We start from the raw sequence: 16,638 nt of genomic DNA, 5'->3' as shown, positions 1-16,638 counted from the left end.
GAAGCGGATTGGCTGAAGCAACTTGAGACGGCTGCTGACTGGATGCACTAGTATCACCTGACCTGGCCCAAGATGGCTGCACCCATGTTCTGGGAAACCTGTATACTGGCGCGCCGTGGGCGTATGGATCTAAAGCAGAGGGACACAGGCAACAGCGGGGATGCTGCAGACGATCCAAAAGTGGAGGCCCATCATCGGAGATTACTGGAACAGCAGGTCGACGGCTTAGCGGGCAGCGATGATACAGACGTATGGGAAGATGCAGGGGTCTAGGACGGAGGTCTCTAGCACGGTTTGTGACAACTGCGGAGCAGGGGGGGCTACAGCAGGTTGCAGGTGGGGGGTTGGTTGGAGTAGGCTGCCACTGACTAGTTCAGCGCATGCTGCAGGCGGGACTCTACAATGCGGGGGCAGCTGTAATGGAGGAGGCAGGCAACACGTTACATACTGTGACTGCAGGGGCTAGCTACAACAGCGCAGGCTGTGGGTGGAAGAGGGTTTTGGAGTGGGCTGACAGGATCAGAACATGCTACGGAGATGGGGCTGGCTACAATGTGAGGGGGGCAGCAGAGGAGACTGGCTGAACTCACTGTGTTCCCGTGCTGTCAGGTGAAGGACTTAAACTCTGCCTCTGAGTCCTCCCCCCGCATGTAGAGGCAGAGCCCTGACCGTGCTGCTGCTGACAGACTGCAGTGCCAGCAGCAGCAGATTATCCCCAGGGCTGGATTTCAGAGGGGGCAACTACGGGCCCCTTAGGACCTGACGGGCCTTAGGCGGACGCCTAGGTTACCTTATGGTAAATCCGGCCCTGCAGTGACCCATACGCAACAGCACATCTCTGCGTACACTCTGATTAACACTGTTGGGGTATTCAGGAATTTTTGCGCAGTTGGAGAAAAACGCTGAACTCCTCCAACATCGGCATTGCGTTCAGTTTACTCCCACCTCTGAATCTGGCCCATTGTGTACACATCGGATATACTGTAAGTTGTAAAGAGGATACTATGAATCATTCACATTACTCAAGTAGTTACTGAAAACCATTTCAGGACAAGCAGAAAGGTAATTTCTACCAGAAAGAAATGACTTGTTAAGTTTATCATTATAAGTCTTCCTGTTAGACATGATGAATTATGAGGCCATACATTCAGAGTGGTAACCTTGCACAAACTGCCTTTAGTTGGTTCTTGTTATTGCTTGTTCTGGTCAGTAGAGGTCTAAGGAGCCCATTTATCAAAGTGAATTTGAGGTAAATTCCCCGAAAACACCTGTTTTCGGGGGTTTACCTCAAATACTAAGTATCCCCCGGATGTATGAAGGAGGTATCTCCGATACCTGCTGCGATCCCTCCATTGCTGCCAGCAGCCGCCTCCCCCATAGGTTTCTATGGGGGATGCGATCCTGCCAAATTTATCAATATCGAGAATGTGAAGCATTCCCGATATTGGCCCCAGCAGCTAACGCTATCTGAAGATAGCGTTAGCCGCTGTAGTCTATGGGGACTTACCGCATATCAGTGCCAATGGGCGCCGCTCATGTGCAGTCCGCGGGACTGCGCATGCGCAGAAGCCCCGACTGCCTTCAGGAGACATTGCAGGGAAAGGCTCTTTTCGGAGCCTGTCTCTCTGTATGTCCACGATAATACATCCGGCAGATAGGATTGCAATTTGCAATGTGATCAGGGGCGGTACTGCATGCCCTGATCGCATTTCAAAATGCGATCATTAATAAATGGGCCCCTAAGAGATCAAAGACTGTTCTTGGACCTTTAGGGCCTGAGTCAGAGGTGGATGCAGTGTCCATGCTACACACAAGTGGCTGATGTTTTTAGTTTGTGCATGTGTCCCTGATGGTTGCTGCGGGAGCCGCAGAGCAAATTGGATGCAAGAGCTGAGGATTTCAGTGGGTGTTCCCGTGTGGTAACACAGAGTAGCTAGCCAGATACGAGTGTGTCACGGTCAGTGACTGCGTCTAAAGACACAGTTGCACCAACACAGGCTGCCATGTTCAGACAGAGATCTTGTGCCTCCATAACGCTGGTCTAATCTTTGATGGTGCGACCAATGATGCGTCTTCATATGCACAACAGCAGATTAGCAGCCAGAGTGCGTTCCAGTAGGAAAACTATTGGCCACGGCGTTCACATAAAAACAGTCTCTGCTGTGGCAAAAGACTCAGGCAGGGTTGCAACTGCGTCCACCTCTGGATCAGACCCTTAAGCTGGGTACTAAAGTGCGTGTTTATAGAAGTGAAGGTGCCGCCCATAGCAACCAGAGTTTAGCTATTATCTTCTAGACCAGGCGTGGCCAACCTGTGGCTCTCCAGCTGCTGTGAAACTACAAGTGCCAGCATGCCCTGCCACAGTTTGGCTATTAGGAAATGCTAAAACTGGTGGAGGGCATGCTGGGATGTGTAGTTTCACAACAGCTGGAGAGTCACAGGTTGGCCAGGCCTGTTCTAGAAGGTGCTAAATAATTGATAAGAAGAATGTGATTGGTTGCTACAACTCCACTTCTATAAACCCGCACTTTAGTAAATTTACCCCTCAGTGTATAGTAAAGCTACTATGTAGGTCAACTGGCCAACACCTTATTCTATATACTGTATTTCCTATATGGTATGTTCTTCACTGGCCACAAACCTTAATCAAGTTATAGCCGGTTATGCCATATTTCTGAGGTTTGACCCTGAGGCATTAAAACTGTGTTTACTATATGGTATAGTATTATATAGTATAGCAGCAAGAAAATTCAGATTATAAATCCAATCAACATACATTTGGCTGTGTATGTAGTGGGCCTGGTTTGCATGCAAGTCCTGGTTTGCATGCAAGAGGATGCGTCTAGCAGGTTTAGCAAATTGCCCATGCATACACAATTTGGCAGAGGCTCCATGGACGGCCGGTTCTCCCTGTCTATGAAATGGGCATTTCTGGGGCTACTTTGTGAATGCACGCCAGAGATCTGTTTTGTGGGAGTGTGCCCAGACTGCTGTGCGTCGTGTGTATGACAAAGGGACTCCTGGTTCTGACAGATCTTTTGTGCCCAGCATGGGATATGTGTAACCATCTGTTCCTACCCTCTTAGATAAGGGGGGCTGCCACCGCTGAAAACGGGAGGGAGGGTGCAATTACTCACCCCGGTAACCCGCTCCTCCTGGCCCGGTCCCGATGCCTGCACAATCTAACTGTAGGCGCCGGTCCCCCCGGTCCCGACGCCTGCACAATCGAACTGCTGGCGTTAGCGTAAAGTAGTAAATCTGGATGCCACAGCCGTGTGTATGCTGGCGTTAGCGTAAAGTACTATATCTGGATGCCACAGCCATGTGTATGCTGGCGTTAGCGTAAAGTACTATATCTGGATGCCACAGCCGTGTGTATGCTGGTGTTAGCGTAAAGTACTATATACGGATGCCACAGCCGTGTGTATGCTGGCGTTAGCGTAAAGTAGTATATCTGGATGCCACAGCCGTGTGTATGCAGGCGTTAGCGTAAAGTAGTAAATCTGGATGCCACAGCCATGTGTATGCAGGCGTTAGCGTAAAGTACTATATCTGGATGCCACAGCCGTGTGTATGCTGGCGTTCGCGTAAAGTAGTAAGTCTGGATGCCACAGCCGTGTGTATGCTGGCGTTAGTGTAAAGTACTATATCTGGATGCCACAGCCGTGTGTATGCTGGCGTTCGCGTAAAGTAGTAAATCTGGATGCCACAGCCGTGTGTATGCTGGCGTTAGCGTAAAGTACTATATCTGGATGCCACAGCCGTGTGTATTCTGGCGTTAGCGTAAAGTAGTAAATCTGGATGCCACAGCCGTGTCTGTGCTGGCGTTAGCGTAAAGTACTATATCTGGATGCCACAGCTGTGTGTATGCTGGCGTTAGCGTAAAGTAGTAAATCTGGATGCCACAGCCGTGTGTATGCTAGCGTTAGCGTAAAGTAGTAAATCCGGATGCCACAGCCGTGTGTATGCTGGCGTTAGTGTAAAGTAGTAAATCCGGATGCCACAGCCGTGTGTATGCAGGCGTTAGCGTAAAGTAGTAAATCTGGATGCCACAGCCGTGTGTATGCTGGCGTTAGCGTAAAGTACTATATCTGGATGCCACAGCCGTGTGTGTGCTGACGTTAGCGTAAAGTAGTATATCTGGATGCCACAGCCGTGTGTATGCAGGCGTTAGCGTAAAGTAGTAAATCTGGATGCCACAGCCGTGTGTATGCTGGCGTTAGTGTAAAGTACTATATCTGGATGCCACAGCCGTGTGTGTGCTGGCGTTAGTGTAAAGTAGTATATCTGGATGCCACAGCCATGTGTATGCAGGCGTTAGCGTAAAGTAGTAAATCTGGATGCCACAGCCGTGTGTATGCTGGCGTTAGCGTAAAGTACTATATCTGGATGCCACAGCCGTGTGTATGCAGGCGTTAGCGTAAAGTAGTAAATCTGGATGCCACAGCCGTGTGTATGCTGGCGTTAGCATAAAGTACTATATCTGGATGCCACAGCCGTGTGTATGCTGGCGTTAGCGTAAAGTACTATATCTGGATGCCACAGCCGTGTGTATGCTGGCGTTAGCGTAAAGTAGTAAATCCGGATGCCACAGCCGTGTGTATGCTGGCGTTAGCGTAAAGTAGTAAATCTGGATGCCACAGCCGTGTGCATGCATGCGTTAGCGTAAAGTAGTATATCTGGATGCCACAGCCGTGTGTATGCTGGCGTTAGCGTAAAGTACTATATCTGGATGCCACAGCCGTGTGTATGCTGGCGTTAGCGTAAAGTAGTAAATCTGGATGCCATAGCCGTGTGTATTCTGGCGTTAGCGTAAAGTAGTAAATCCGGATGCCATAGCCGTGTGTATTCTGGCGTTAGCGTAAAATAGTAAATCTGGATGCCACAGCCGTGTTTATGCTGGCGTCAGCGTAAAGTAGTAAATCTGGATGCCACACCCGTGTGTATGCAGGCGTTAGCGTAAAGCAGTAAATCTGGATGCCACAGCCGTGTGTATGCTGCCGTTAGCGTAAAGTACTATATCTGGATGCCACAGCCGTGTGTATTCTGGCGTTAGCGTAAAGTAGTAAATCTGGATGCCACAGCCGTGTGTATGCTGGCGTTAGCGTAAAGTAGTAAATCTGGATGCCACAGCCGTATGTATGCTGGCGTTAGCGTAAAGTAGTAAATCTGGATGCCACAGCCGTGTGTATGCAGGCGTTAGCGTAAAGTAGTAAATCTGGATGCCACAGCCGTGTGTATGCTGGCGTTAGCGTAAAGTAGTAAATCTGGATGCCACAGCCGTGTGTATGCTGACGTTAGCGTAAAGTAGTAAATCTGGATGCCACAGCCGTGTGTATGCTGGCGTTAGCGTAAAGTAGTAAATCTGGATGCCACAGCCGTGTGTATGCTGGCGTTAGCGTAAAGTAGTAAATGTGGATGCCAGAGCCGTGTGTGCTGGCGTTAGCGTAAAGTAGTAAATCTGGATGCCACAGCCGTGTGTATGCTGGCGTTAGCGTAAAGTAGTATATCTGGATGCCACAGCCGTGTGTATGCTGGCGTTAGCGTAAAGTAGTAAATCTGGATGCCACAGCTGTGTGTGTGCTGGCGTTAGCGTAAAGTAGTACATCTGGATGCCCCAGCCGTGTGTGTGCTGGCGTTAGCGTAAAGTAGTAAATCTGGATGCCACAGCCGTGTGTATGCAGGCGTTAGCGTAAAGTAGTAAATCTGGATGCCACAGCCGTGTGTGTGCTGGCGTTAGCGTAAAGTAGTACATTTGGATGCCCCAGCCGTGTGTATGCTGGCGTTAGCGTAAAGTAGTAAATCTGGATGCCACAGCCGTGTGTGTGCTGGCGTTAGCGTAAAGTAGTAAATCTGGATGCCACAGCCGTGTGTATTCTGGCGTTAGCGTAAAGTAGTAAATCTGGATGCCACAGCCGTGTGTATTCTGGCGTTAGCGTAAAGTACTATATCTGGATGACACAGCTGTGTGTGTGCTGGCGTTAGCGTAAAGTACTATATCTGGATGCCACAGCCGTGTGTGTGCTGGCGTTAGCGTAAAGTAGTAAATCTGGATGCCACAGCCGTGTGTATGCTGGCGTTAGCGTAAAGTAGTATATCTGGATGCCACAGCCGTGTGTATGCTGGCGTTAGCGTAAAGTACTATATCTGGATGCCACAGCCGTGTGTATGCTGGCGTTAGCGTAAAGTAGTAAATCTGGATGCCACAGCCGTGTGTATTCTGGCGTTAGCGTAAAGTAGTATATCTGGATGCCACAGCCGTGTGTGTGCTGGCGTTAGCGTAAAGTACTATATCTGGATGCCACAGCCGTGTGTGTGCTGGCGTTAGTGTAAAGTAGTAAATCTGAATGCCACAGCTGTGTGCACTTACGGTCACTTTGATTGTGACTCTGAATCAGGCCCAATATGAGCAGCAGTAATGTTAATTCTTCATAAAACCAAGTCTGACGACAGCACAAAAAAGACGCATCCGTCTAATTTACATCTTTTGTGGCCTCTCAGATAATTAACATATTCAACTGGCCAACTCATATTCCGGTATGGTACAAGTATACACAAAGGCCTGATTCAAAGGTGCACTCTAATGCTGCCACAGCTACGTTTTCTTTTTGCTAAGTCGCAATAGCAGTAATATGCAAATGGCTTATGAGACGTCCACTTTCAATTACCATCGAAAGCACAATTACGCCGCTGGTTTCAAACAATCCACTATCGGTGCACTTCAGGCCACCTCCTAGGCACTGCCCAGGAATTCCCATGGTTTTATATCAACAGTTCTAATGTCAGCGGATCTGTACACAACAGGGGGCTCCACGTACACTCAGGGGAACGCATGCGCCGTAGAAGTTATCAAGACTTTTTGCACATGTGCAGTAGCAAATAATCACCCAACTGCACACACATCAGCATTGCGTCCACCTATGAATCAGGCCCAAAAACAGCAAAAGATAGTCATTCAGAAAGTACATTTTATGTTCCAAAATACTCTTTGTCTTCATGTTTGTTTGTACACAACTGCTCTGCAATAATATGCTAATATGGCATGAGTCGTCTTGTGTAAATAGTTGCCTCCTGCCAGCTTCTGTGATCTGCTGTTGCGTCCAGGGGTGTAGAGAGCGTCCCCGGACCCCGGTAAAGAGGGGGCGTGGCCTAATCAAGGGAGACGCTGCCACGCCCCCTTGAGGGGAAAAAGGCACTGCGTGCCGGGGAGGTGGCGCTGTGGTGAGACCCTCAGCCCGGCGCAAAGCCGGGGGGGGGGTGTGATTAGTGTGATTGCTCCCCCCCTCAGGCATAGGAGATTGCTGTAGCAGCCACGAGCAATCTCCCACTGAATCCCAGCTGGGCTGCTGAGAGGGAGGGGGGGCGGCACCGACCCAGGCCCCTCTGGCAAATTGTACCCACCCACCCCCCTCTCGGCGCCCCTGGCTGCATCAGGGGATGCAGCCATCAGATCACTTGTGTGAACATTAGGTTATTCAGGACAGCTATGAAATTCATGCAGCCAGTGCCAGTGAAGCTGCGTTGGAAGACGCAGACAATGGCTTCGGCACACCTCAAAAGCTTTGAAAATGCTCCCCGTCAGCGCCCCTTTCCCGCCCCCAAACGCCCGCAGCATGTCAATCAGATAAATCAATGTGAGTTTGTAAATGAAATGCAAATGGAATTCACAGTGCGAGTTCACCGTAAGAATGGCTCGCAGGATCCAACTCACACTTAATTGAATCGACCGCCGGATTGGACGACGTATCGTCTAGTGTGTACCCGGCTTAACTTTGTAACAAAACTTTCATTCATACCAAGAAGAGTAAAGGTTGGTTTTGCTAAATATTTATATTTGAACCTCCAATTTGTATGTAAACATGATACATCCCGACTTATTTCAAAACCTAAAATACTTTACATACTGTACATATTGTATCCCTGAAGAATATTTAATTCCCTCACATATAATAGGATGAGCAAAAAAAGAGGAAAAATCATATAGTAATATGAGTGTAGCACCTTGGTTGGTGGGTGAAAAAGGTGCGTTTCTCTTACCTACACTAGGGTGATGTCGCTTCCATTCATGTTCCTCAGTGGGGATGTTATACATATTCCGCAATGTATCACTTCAACTTGCTCCCAACAGGCCTGTTGAAAGTTGAACGGGTTAGTTCATGATGACAGTGGCATGTTTGTACCAGGCATATCTATACATTAGACTTAAGGTGCGTACACACTAGGCGATCAGGAAAGACAGTATGATTACGACATCGTAATCGTACCATCGTTCCTGATCCCCTGTAGTGTCTGCAATGAACGATCAGTCGTTCAGTGCAGACACTGTCCATCATTCCTGAACATGCCAATCTGTCGTTATCGTCAGATTGTGCTGCATGTTCAGACGATGGACAATGTCGGAAACGACCAGCAGGAGTGTGCATCGCTGTTTGTTTCCGACATAAGAGTGCACGATTTGTGCGCGATTACTGAGCGATTGCACGATTACGATGTCGTAATCGTGCAGTCGCTCAGTAATATCGCCCAGTGTGTACCCCACCATAAGGGATAAATTTACCGATGTTGATTGATTTAGATCGATTAGAATTTTATTCAGATTTATTAATTTATTAAATTTATTAAAGATCGATTTCAATGTTGATCTAAATCAATCAACATTGATGTTGTCAGAGGTTAAACACACTTTTACTAACAGACAATTTTTTTTATAACAATTTTAAGTGATAGTAAACATGTGATTTAGCCCCTGAAACACCACATCTATGCTTATTGATTTAAATCAATTTTTAATCAATTAAAATTTCCCTTTAGTAAATTTAACCCTAATAGTCAACTAAACTCAATAGAACAATCCCTATAAAAAAAATCCACCCACATACTACTAAAGACTGACACAAAATGAAGTTGGGCCTGATTCTGATGTGGATGGCTTTAGCATCGCTGCTGCATCTTTGGACGCAGCAGCGACGCTAACATATGCAAAAGAAGCATAAAGTCGTCTATAGTAGAAAGATGCCTCCTGCATGCTTCAGTGATCCGCAGCTGCGCCTTAGGACCCACTGAACATCGGCCATCTGAGTAAAGGCCCCCATAGAGCAGCAATCGATTGTGGCAATTCTGCAATTTGCAGACGATTGTATAAATAATCTGCAATATATGGGCTTCACAGATCGCAGATTTCAACCAAAAAGTGATTGGAATTGATAAATCAGATTGTCCAACATGTTGGAATTCATAGATGGATTGGGGCTGTAGATTGCTAGTGTATGGAGATGGTCAGCAGATTTGCAGACCGTTACTAGTAAAAAGATGAGCCTGACTAGGGCCCTTCTCCCACGATTGCTCAGCTTAGCCGGCTGGCCAACTCTAGGAAGAGTCCTGGTGGTTCTGAACTTCTTCCATTCTTTGTGTAGGACCTTATATAGACAGGTGTATGCCATGTCCAATTAGCTGCATTTACTACAGCTGGACTTCAATTAAGCTGTAGGAACATCTCAGCGATGATCAGTGGAAACAGGATGTACATGTGATTTCTTAGTTTTTTGGGGTTTTTTAATAAAATTTGTAAAAATCTCAAAACAACTTTTTACACGTTGTCATTATGGTGTATTGTGTGTGTTTGAGGACAAAAATGAATTTATTTCGTTATGGAATAAGGCTGTAATATAACAAAATGTGAAAAAAGTGAAGCGCTGTGAATACTTTTCGGATGCACTGTACTGGCTGCTTTTGCATGTAGCCCACAAATGCTGGACAGCTTTATTTTTACACTGCAATTTACATTTCAGTTTAGACACACCCCTCCCAAATCTAATCTCTCTGCACATGTTACATCTGTCTCACCTGCAGTGCAGCATGGTTTTGACCAAGGTACACAGTTACTTGCCCTTCTCTATTCCCAACTCTGAATCAGGCCCTAAGGGTGGGTACACACCTAAACAACCGGTAACCAGCCCAATGTTCAGGGCGATTTGGGTTCACCCTGGACATCGCATGATTGCCGGTACACACTTTAGATTTATTGAACGACGGAACGATCACTGTTTCATCCTTCATTAATTTGTACAGCCTCACATGCGATATCCTGTGAATGCAGCACAGCCAATTACACGACATAGCTTGCGACCGCGGTAGCGCGCAAATAGGGTATACACACTGCACAACATACTTGCCTACTTTTGAAAAAGCATTTCAGGGAGATTGTGAAAGCAGCACCTATGAGCGCGGCGGTAATGTGGATATGTACTGCTACATCTGAGACGCATGTCATAAAATAGATTTACATCCATATGTAAATGAGTCCCAAAGCAGTTAGTAAGACCTATGTGTTGATGAAAACACACAGATATTTTTCAGAAAATACATGTAGCCATAGGGATCATAGGCCCTCATTCAGAGCCGTACGCTCTGAGCAGAGCGCACGCTCTGAATGAGGGCTGTCCTCCATAACTATGGAGCGTCCTCCTGGACGCTCGTATAGCTGTGGGTCACCACCCACAGCCTATACGAGCGTGCAGTTTGATGGCCGCGATGGTCTTGACCATCGCGACCATCGAAACTGCGAGCCGGAGCCTGCGGTTCAGGTTTTCAACCGCAAGGCCCGGAGTGATTTTGGCTCTATCAGAGCCAAAATCACTCCCACTGACATCACTAGTGATGTCAGTGGGCCGGCTTCTGACGGTAGGCGTTCCCTTAGGAACGCCCCCGTCAGGGAGGCACGCCCCCGGCACGCCCACCAAAGGGGGCGTGCTGTCAATCAACATCGACAGCACGCCCCCTTTGATCAGACACAACGAGCGAAGGAAAGTCCTTCGCTCGTCGCGTCTGGCGCATGCGCACGACGGAGCCAAGTCAATCCCCAGACCTGAATCCGATTGAGCATGCATTTCACTTGATGAAGACAAAACTGAAGGGAAAATGCCCCAAGAACAAGCAGGAACTGAAGACATTTGCAGTAGAGGCCTGGCAGAGCATCACCAGGGATGAAACCCAGCGTCTGGTGATGTCTATGCGTTCCAGACTTCAGGCTGTAATGGCCTGCAAAGGATTTGCAACAAAGTATTAAAAAGTAAAAGTTAGGATTGTTTAGTTTGTCCCATTACTTTTGGTCCCTTAAAAAGTGGGAGTCACATATAGAAACCGTTGCAATTCCTACAGAGTTCACCTGATTTGGATGTAATTACTCTCAAATTAAATCTGAAGGTCTGCAGTTAAAGCACATCTTGTTTGTTTCATTACAAAGCCATTGTGGTGGTGAATAGAGGCAAAAATATGAAAATTCTGTCAATGTCCCAATATTTATGCACCCGACTGTAACAGCTTCATAATGGGGATAAGGTGTAATCAGGGAGATTGCTATACTCTTTAGGGAGATTACTACTATTTCAGGGAGTCTCCCTGACAATGAGGGGGAGTTAGCAAGTATGCTGCACGATATGCCCAATTTGTCGTCCCGATTTGGCCAAATCGGCCCGATATCGTTCAGGTGTGTTCCCAGCCTAAGTGTACTTATTTTTTCTGGATAAAATTAATAATCAAGGCCAAACAAGAAAATAATTTTCATATATTGTTCTGGAGAATTAAATCAAGTTTTATAACCAGCTAATAGACAATCTGGTGTAGGCAAAGGAGTCACATAAAACTAGATTTGGTCAGGAGATTTGAAATAAATGAACTAAAAGCTCCATCTGTGTACTTGGAATCGGTATGTAATGCAGGCGGCTGTTTAGCCGCTGGATCAAATACCGACAGCGGCAGGCCGGCGGTTCGAAATCCCAACAGGTAAAGGTAAGTACTCTAACCCTCCCCTCTCTTCCCCTAACCCTCCTTTAGGGGTGCCTAACCCTAACCTCCCCCCTTAGTGCCTAACCTTAACCTCCCCCCAGGGGTGCCTAAACCTAACCCCCCCTCCCCACACCATAAACCTAACCCTCTCGGGAGGGTGCCTAAACCCTAACCTCCCCCCCTAGTGCCTAACCTTAACCCCCCCTTTCCCTAGCTTAACCCTAACCTTCCCTGGGACGATCGGGATGGCGGGGGTTGTTCTTACGGCATCGGGATTAAGATAGGTGTAGGCATTTCGACGCCTATCTTAAGTTCCTTGTCGGGCAGGACGATTCGGGATTTAGACCGGCGGCATCGCATTTTTTTATTTTACCAAGACCTAGGACTTTTACTTGTAGAGGACCGACCTCCTTCAGGGAGTAGGTAAGTACAGTATGTAGTGTAAATGAGGGCGAGTGAGTGAATGAATATTTAATAAAGATTTACAATATTTGGTCTACGTTTACTGTGGTTTTTTTAAATATTTTTTTACAGTGGGGGTACAGGTGCCACCGGTATGCTGGAACGTAGTTCAACAAGTGCCAAAGGGCAGGCTTGCTGATACCTGTAGTTCCATTGTGAAAAACAATATTACTTCTTAATTTAACCCATTACCCCTGCATTCACTGTAAACCTAGGATGCAGGGAAGAGACCTGGGGCCTGATTCATTACTGATCGCAATATTGTGTACGCACGTAGTTCAACTGCGATAGTATGCTAATCCATTGCGATCGCAATGCAAACTCAGCACTACATAAGGACGCCCACTTTACATTGCACACATCCGTAATACTTTCGCAGAATAGCGAAATCATCGGTACAATCGAGTACCATCGCAGCCTCACGCACACTTGCACAAGCCCTGACCTTACTCAGAAACTGCTAACAACCACGCACGCGATGAAACCTCACACTGCGTATGGGATCGCAGTGCATAATAAATGAACACACTGGCACGCCTGCATTTGGCCGACCACCCCCGCTACCACTCACAAACGGCACTCCTGTCAATCACTCTGCGATGGGTCTGCGTAGCCACTGAGATTGCAGTCCCCATTACAGCAGCTGGTTCGCGCACTGCGATGCATAAGCAGTGCGAAACAATCGGCAGATTGCATGAGTATTCGCAGTTGCGAACAGTAGTGAATCAGGCCCCTGGTCTGAAAGCCCAGGGCTGGTTAATGCTCTGGAGGGGGGATAGTGCTTCCGCTAGGCTGTTGAAGCGGGGAGCTGCGTAGTGCCCGATTTTAAATGGGACAAAATGTGCCCTGCCCTTTAGCGGCACCCCACTAAAACAGCCTGCCCTGTGCCTTCCCCACCCACGGGCCCCAGTGTCCCGCAGGTGGGAAACGTTGCAATGACCGATCTCCCCCGGGTGAATAGATACCATGCACATGGAATCTATTCACCGTGAGGGGACAGCTTGGGGAAGCCTAGCACCTCCATAAGTGCTGGGCACACTCCCAAGTCTGATGCGCCTGCCGGCCATTCCCCCTTTTTGGGAGCATGCGCAGTGACTCCCTGCCCGTACCCTCAGTATCCTGCCCACGGTCTAGCAGGAACACTAAGGGGACCCCATTAACCCTAAGAAGCATGTACAGTTCATAGTGATCTGCGCGTGCTTCTTTTTTAAGATTTTATCTTCAATGTTTAGGTTCTATTTGCATTCGGTTTAGAACAGAAAGTTCAAAACCGAATGAATTTACACCTGCCAAAGTCTACTCACATCGCATTGGATTTGAAATTGATTTCAAAAGCGAATGTTAGTAAATGAGAGATTTTGGCAGTGCTTTACACAGTTCAGTCAATTTAAATTTACATAAAAATCGAATTTTAGTAGATATACCCTCAAGACTTCTTTTGTACTGCCTTTTATGAAAATGTTTGCTGTGGCCTCAAATTGCCACCAGATGGCATCACTGACCAAATAAGTCCTATTCTTTCCATGTTATTCTATGCTGTAAACGGGACCCGGGTTGGACGATGGTTACCCATTTCCACTGTAGCTCACCCAGGTCCTTTCCGTATAAAACCCATGCAGGATTTCCGGGTGACTGGACCCGGGTGTAGCAGTTTCCACTGACAAAAGTCCCGGGTTGTTGCGCGTTCATGGGCAATAACCCAGAATTCTCAAGTCAGTATGCAAAATAAATATATGATATAATGGGTATCCAATATTGTGAGTAACGTTGTACAGTGCACCAGCTTACCAGCTGTGTCCTAGGAAACTATTTTAAAATGTTTGTAGCTTTGCATCAGGTAAAATATATAAGGCACTCATTTAGAGGTGGTCACATATGCATCCCAAACATAAGCAGGAAAATACGTATGCAGGAAAAAGCTTTTACATGCATACATTCATTCTGATGATGCGTCCAGCTGTACATCACTCACATTTATGCCCAGAGTAACAAGCGCGTATATTTTTGCCCCAAAATAGTAATAGTGAATGCCACACTGTCCTATTTAAATTAGGGATGTGCAGGCTCGGATACGTTCGAGGTTGCACGCCGAGTTCGGATTTTTCCCTCCAAAAAAACGGAACTCAGAAAGAGGCAAAACGTCATCTTGCATGGACAAACATCATCATTCCTGGACAAAGTCCAGGAGCGGCCAAAATGATGGTCGTGATGGTCAAGACCATCGCGACCATCGGGCTTGCGACGAGACCCTTGTGGTAGGGTCTCGTCTGCCGCAAGCCCGGAGTGCTTTTGGCTCTATCACTAGTGATGTCAGTGGGGCCGGACCCAGACGGTAGGCGTTCCCATGGGAACGCCTCCGTCTGGGCAGCCACGCCCCCGGCACGCCCACCAAAGGGGGCGTGCTGTCAATCACCATCGACAGCACGCCCCCTTTGGTGCGAGACCCTGAGCGACGGCTTCCCCGTCGCTCACCAGGTCTCGCGCATGCGCACGACGGAGGCTCCTCCGTCGTGCGCATGCGCATTTGGGTAACATCAACCCGCTTGCGAGCGTACAGCGTTCGCGAGCGGGTCTGAATGAGACCCAGTATCAGAAAGGTGGCGGAAAACTGATAAGGGTTCCGGAGAGGCAGCTAGTAGTGCACACAAAATATAGCCGCTCAGTGGGCGTATTATGGGAGTCTCACTGGCATTTCAATACAAGCAGCTGGTAATCACAGATGCACAGCTGTAAGCATAGTCATGGCCATAGGGCCTGATTCAGAGATGGATGGTATATTGCAAAGCTGCACTAAAGACAATGTAGAGGAGGTGTCTGTAGGAAATAGACACCTCCTTGCTGCATCTGCGATCCGAGTGCAGCGTCCGTAGATGCTGCCTCGGATCACCATCACAACCATCAGTTGCTACTTTGGTAAGGCCTGTAAGGTGAGACTTAGCCTGGCCGGCTCCTGGCAGCTTCCGGAAAATGGGGACTAAGTGCCCCAGTTTCCGGGAACGCTGGTCCGCCATGCCCCGCTTCACCTGCAGGATCCGTCCTGAACATGCGCAGAATGGGTCATGCTCATGCAGGCCCCAAAATATCGGAGATGTACGCAAACCCAATGATCTCTGAATCAGGCACATAGTCAGATGGAGAAACTACATCAGCCGTAGGGCTGGTGCAATTTTAGATGGTGCAACCAATGGTGGCGTATAAGGACACACCAATCGGTATTACAGCATGCACAGGTGCTAAACATGGACGCATCAGTCCTTGCACATTTGCCCATTCTGATTCTGAGTTGTATGCAAAAGCGAACGCAGCAACATGTATTGGCGGTCACACGTCTGAGAGCTTATGCAAATAGCATACAAACTCCTTCCCTTGTCTACATTCAGCTGTACAGAAGGGAAGGAGTGTGTATGCCATATGCATACTCTCAGTATGGGTGCCATCTTCCCGCAAGCAAACTCTGAAAACTTTTCGTACTAGGTGGTCCCATCGGGCCCCTAATATTGAATGGGTCCATAACTAAAAACATGGGATACTGACATTTTCACATTGTGTAAAGGGCCCATAATGGTTAATAAATAGCCCACCAAGAGATAGTGGCAGATCTAGACTTTACTTTTAGGGGGGGTGGTTTAATAATACTGACCCACATGTGCACCAGACCCCTCCCACAATATGCTCCACAAGCAGACTCCCTCCAGCCCACATGTACAGCAGACCCCCCCCATGGACTTTCTCTCCCCCCCCCCCCCCCCCCCCACACACAAAATAATATGCTCCACATGCAGGCTCCTCCATTCACATCAGTCCCTGCCCCAGAGAAGCTTACATTCCATAGTCCCTACCACATGTACATACATACACACTAGGGTTCCTTTTTTCGTCAGAAGTCTATTAATTTACCAGTCTGTCTTTGACTGATGAAACCAGAGCGCCAGAAGGACACCTGCACAAATGAATGGAGAACATACAAACGCCACACATATAATGCATTGGTGGCAATTGAACCCAAGACCTCAGTCCTATGAGGCAGCATGGCTAATCATTGCATCACCATTCACTTTTCTTTATAGATTTATTTCATTTTTATTTTTTTTACGGGTCACTTACATTACACTCCTTATTTATTAGCCACTCCTTCTTGGATTCGGGCGATGAATTATTCCCGTTACTTATCTTTAAAACCTAAGACTCCCCCGGGAAATTGACTATTTAGTTCCACAATTACAGCATCTGAGCAAACGAACGGCTGCCATGTATAATGTAATAATGGAATCAACGGCACCGCCTGTCTACCCTCTACTGCGCCACAGGATGGCAGCACCGCTCCACACATACACACACACTGCAGCACCAGTGCTGAATTTCCTCGCTGTGCGAGATTGACACTGACGGTAC

The sequence above is a fragment of the Taudactylus pleione genome, unplaced genomic scaffold, assembly GCF_031769625.1.
Source record: "Taudactylus pleione unplaced genomic scaffold, aTauple2 ptg000065l, whole genome shotgun sequence".
In the NCBI taxonomy this organism is placed as follows: Eukaryota; Metazoa; Chordata; class Amphibia; order Anura; family Myobatrachidae; genus Taudactylus; species Taudactylus pleione.
Note: the sequence above shows the minus strand (reverse complement) of the source record.